Below are 5,494 nucleotides of genomic sequence, written 5' to 3' on the forward strand. Positions count from 1 at the left end.
TTAGGTAATTAACATAAGGTCTAACCAATAATAAGATAATAAATATTTTTAAATTACTTTTTATTTTTTAATTATCATTAATTAATAATTATTAAAATTTTATTTTTTAAAATACAAAACTAATAATTATTAATTATAATTATTTAAAATTAATTCGTTAAGAATTATTTACTTATATTTTTTCTTACCTAATTTGTTCAATTGTTTAATCCTTCATGTTGTTAGCTAATCGATTGTTTACTTGAGAGAGCATAGAATAAAATCGTTAGAAACGCTTTTGTTTTTGGTTGAAGTTAATAGGAAAAGGAAATGGTGTGAACTTCAATGATTAAACACCAACAGTTGTTTAACATTAAGTGAATTTCAACGAGTTCATACTATTCACCTAATATATATATATATATATATATATATATATATATATATATATATATATATATATATATATATATATGTTTTTTTTTTATTCACCAAAATAAAAATAAAAAGAATTATCAACTATAATGAAGAATTTTAAAAGTATTACATAAATGTGATGTTTAAAAAGTGTAACACCCTAACTACGAAAGCTCACGCTTCCGGCTGCGCCACTCTGATAGTTTGGACATTACGACGACAATTATACTATTTAATACTATAATATGAGCCTGTTTAAAACTTTAAACCGCAATACCACTCCCAAAAAAAAGTACTTTTACTATACAACGAACATCCACACATACCATACAACTTACAGAAACTCATAAAGAGTACATCCATATATATACATACATATATATCTAAATAATATTACAAACATTAACCAATACATTTTCTATCCCTCTTACAGAATATCTCAAGATAAAGGCGAGGGTACAATAAACCATAACTAAAATAATACAGAGCAACACAATGATAACTAAATAAACTCTTCGTTACTTCAGCGTCCAAATCCTGAAAGGGGAAAAATATAGGGGGTGAGAACATCATCCTCGAAAGGGTTCTCAGTAGAGGGTTTTTGGGAATTACTGTAATAGCATACATGAAGATAAACCGTACCAGTGATTAATAACCGTCTTATGCCTCTTTTCAAAAACAACAGTTTACAAAAAAAGTAAAGTCGGAAATCTTTTCTGAAAGAGGAACCGTTCAATCCATAAATCATCAAAAGCCCTTTCAAAAAGGTTTATCCATACTGAACCAAAATATTCTTTCATAGATTTCCAAACCAGAAACATAAAATCGGAATCAACCATCGATCCATCTCAATTCAACCACGGCCATAGGCCCAAACAATCCAATCCAGCAACCAATCACCACAAACCAACAGAGTTCCAGTTGCAAACACAGATAAGAAGTTCAAGCACAAACAAACAGTTACAGCAAGCAGAACAAGTAGCAGGTAATCACAAGTAATCACATAGGCAAACCAAGTACAATATGCACACCCAAACAATGTCACATAGATGCATATGATGCATGCCTGTCCCTAGTGGTTGATGATATCATCTGTCGGTTATATAGCCAATCCGACACGTCCTGGTAGCTAACCATGGACAGAAACACCCATCGCGGAGCAAGTAAGTTAGAGCTACAACCCCCTTGCTACTACCCGCTCAACCCAGAGCCAGTGGAATAACCACTACTACGGCTACTACCCAGGCGGGTGTTTAAAAGCTCAACCTGGAGCGAGTGGAATCACCACTACTACCGCTACTACCCAGGCGTCACGGTCTCTGACCTGGAGCAAGTGGGACGAACCACAACCCTTGCTACTGCCCAGGTATCTCAAGCATATATTCATTCAGTTCCAGCCATGGATCAACATCCATCTCAGCCATCCGGCTTAAATTCAAAATTCATAGTCAGCCATACGGCCCATAACTCATTCGGCAATCAGCCATAAATCAATATCACACACAGCCATTCCGGCTCACGGTTCAATCCAGAACCAGCCAATATTCATAATCATACACAGCCATTCTGGCCCATAACAAAAACAGTACTTCCATCATTCAATATCATCAAATTCATAAAACTGGCATTTAAGCCATAACTCACTTTTCTCAAGCCATTTCACTTTGAAATCAAATTTTAACTCTTTTCAGCCTTAGCTTTAAAGATCCCTTTTTCAAATCATCTCAGGCTCATAAGCCAAATTTACTCAAAGTGAGTTCTCTTTTTATAACAAAGCCACTCTCGGCATTCTCTTTCCAAAACTTCCAAAACCATGGAAAGTTAAAGATTTATTTTGGGAACATTCAAAATCACCCATCCAACAATGGGATTTTATAACAAAAGTCCCTCGCCAGAGTCCTAAGTCTTTAGGGAAGGTCAACTTATATAAATTCCTTAACATTCATTGAAACTCTTAAAATCATAGATTCTCGGTTCAAGTAAATAAAACTGAATTTACTATATAAAACCGGCCATACTAAATCACAAGTTCCAACCCGGTCCAAAAATTGACTCATTTGAAACGGAACCGGTTCATTTGAATCAAACCACTTTCAGGTTTCTTTTTGGAATCCATTTTTCTAACTCTTCCAAAATGCCTCAAACTTAATTACTCAATTAAAAGTCTAGATTCCTTTAAAATCAGTAAAAAATCCTTTTTATATTGAAATCAATATTAGAACATTATTCTTTCCTTCAGTGATTCAAACAGTAAAAATAGTTCATTTCTAAATGAGCCAAACTCAACGCATAAGGTTCATTAAATAAATTAAGCTTGAAAACATAAATATCCTCTTAATAAATCAAATAATACAAGTTCTCAAATCCAACCCTTTTTAAATAACTTTTCAAACAAGATTAGGATTTTTTAGAAATTTCGGCAGCACCTCCCCTAAAACCTGGACTTTTGCCACCCGGTTCGGGTCCCAACTAAACCGTTTCTCATTCCTTTTCAACAGCTCAAAACCAGGAATCAATTCAAAAGCAAGCTAAATCCAACAGTCGCCTCAGTTGCATATCTCAAGGAAATCATTTCAAAATCAACTCAATATCAACCGTTTTAACTCATTTCCAAAGCCTTAAAGAAACAGCCCAGTAATAAATCATTTGTCCAAAACCAAGTCACTTAAAGTAAACCAGGCTGAATTCAAAAGTGCATTCGACTTTTCAAATCATCAAAATAATTAACTCAAATCAAATCAATCCTCAACGGATTAAACTCAGATTCAAATCTTTAAAGAATCAACTTCAAACATTACTTTTCACAAAGCCGCACAACAATTCAGCCAAACCAACATCCATAATCATTCGAGTCAATCAAATAATACATAAGGCATATACAATCACCAAATACACGATATCTCACATCAGTATCCATATGTAATAATTCCAATACATAAAACATAGTTTTTGGAAAGCGCCCCTACCTTAAAACGCAATTTCATAACCCAAATGTCTCACAGAGTCCTTTCCGCCTCAACCCGAACTGACGGCAACCAAAACCTCAGCTCCCAGCCACTTTCGCAATAACCATAGCAACACTAATCGCAACATATAATAATCAGGACTCGATCCCACGTTACCAATACTCATTCATTAACCAAACACAACAGAATACTAACGCGAGATTATTCGAAACATAATTTCTTACCGAAATAACACAATGAGGCAGCTACGATTCCGAACCGGCCCCGGCAACAGCTCCGGCGGCGGCCAGAAGCTCCGGTGGATCAACTATAAAAACTGCGCAACATCAAAACCTTCTCGAAAACCAAAAAGGCAGAAACCTCAAATAAAACCCATACCGGCAACTTTTCCGGCGACAGTAGCAGGGTCTCAAGTGGCAGAAGCTCAGCCTGGAGCTCCGACAGTGATCCCGAAAGTCACAAAACCACTCCTGGCGGTCAGAACACAGGGGCGCAGCTTCCTCCTCCGACTGCGACACTTGCGGCGGCCTGAATCCATTTCCGGCAACAGTGAGAACCCCATCAGCGCGGCGCGGGTCAGTCAACTCCATAGGACAGCGGCAACCGGACCTCCAGCTCACGTTGTCCTCTCCCAGCGGCGCTCAGTCTCAGCCTTCTTCTCCGACGCGACGTGGCGGCGACCGGCGCAGCTCGTGGCTCCACGGTGACTCTCTCTCTCTGTGTGCTATGCAAACTCCGATTTTCCTCTCCCTCGGTGCTTGTCGGCAGTAACAGAGATGGCGGTCACAAACCCTAGCAGCGGCGGGTCAGTCGCGATGGAGGTACGGCGACGACGACTGGGCACGCCCGATCTCCCCCTCCTTCCTCTTCCTCCTTCACGGCAGCTCCCTGTCTCTCGCCTCGGGCCTGACTCGCGATGGCGGCTCGCAGTGGATCGATGGTGACAAGCTCTAGGTATGACCTCCATCTAAACCCAGCGACGACGTAGCAGCGGCGGTAGTGGGCTCCTCACCGGCGCCGCTCCTCCTCTCTTCCCTTTCCCCGATTTCTGCCTTCCCTTTCTTCTTTGCTTCAGATATTGTATGTGTGTGTTTAGGTCAGAAGGAGCAGCAGCTGCTGCTGCTGGTTCAAGGAGGGGAAATGGGTACTGGGTCAGGGTTTTAGGGTTAGGATTTTTTTGACTAAAATTAGGGTTAGGGGTACTTTTGTAATTTCACTTAAAAATAGGTATAATGTAGTCATTAGAAATAAATTCTAATTCAACAATAATAGTGTATAAAAATACTATTTGCTCATCAATTTCACACTTTATTTTCAATAAAATGTCCAAATCCAAAAATCTAGAAATAATATAGTTAATTTTTCTCTTTTCCAAAGTAGTAATATTAATATTTAAAATATTACTTATCTAATACAAATCATATAAAATCCTTATTATTTCATAACTGGAAACTTTATAATTTAAATATAGAAAATAATCCAAAAATTATAAAATTGGATAATAATCATAACTCGTCTCAAATCCAATAAATCAAAACTTGTCTTAATTATCTTTAATAAAATAATTTCTGAAATTAAGGCTATAAATAACTATATGATTTGAGACTTGCTCACAAAAATACTTTTCAAAAGTTCTGGGTCTTACATTCTACCCACCTTATTAAAATTTTCGTCCTCGAAAATTGATACAAAACGAAAGAATTTTCCCAACAGTTCACCCTTGAACACATTTAAGGAAGAAGCAAAAATAAATCTCAACATATAAACATATATACATTTTTCAAATACTTGGATGGTCGTATGCATAAAGATACAATGGTAGGAACATGGTTGCAAAGCAAACATTACAAGATAGGCTCAAATCCAAAAGATGTCATGGTTCAAGCATGTGGTAGTAAAGCAAGGCATTGAAGGTTATAAAACAGGATGAGGTTACAACGACGTGCTCAACATCTGCACACTAATCTCATCTCAACCTCAAAGCTTCAACTCTCCAACTCCATCAAGCACTTTACAACCTCATAGCCGATCATGAGCCTAACACCCGCAAGCTCGTTTGCAAGGGACAAAACACCCACAAGTCATCATAACATTACGCACCTACCGCTTCACTTTCCATATACACATATCAC

The 5,494-nt window shown here is 37.6% G+C and overlaps 1 long non-coding RNA gene across 1 annotated transcript; it reads right to left on the bottom strand.

The window, feature by feature from the left end:
* Positions 1-670: 670 nt before the first annotated feature.
* LOC140183822 (uncharacterized) lies at positions 671-4,519 on the bottom strand. The gene is made up of 4 exons (XR_011880070.1): positions 3,741-4,519; positions 3,587-3,678; positions 3,363-3,476; positions 671-933 (listed from the first exon to the last, which is right to left on the bottom strand). It is a non-coding gene; the product is annotated as an uncharacterized lncRNA (long non-coding RNA).
* Positions 4,520-5,494: the final 975 nt, after the last annotated feature.

The sequence above is a fragment of the Arachis hypogaea genome, chromosome 3 (assembly GCF_003086295.3).
Source record: "Arachis hypogaea cultivar Tifrunner chromosome 3, arahy.Tifrunner.gnm2.J5K5, whole genome shotgun sequence".
NCBI lineage: Eukaryota > Viridiplantae > Streptophyta > Magnoliopsida > Fabales > Fabaceae > Arachis > Arachis hypogaea.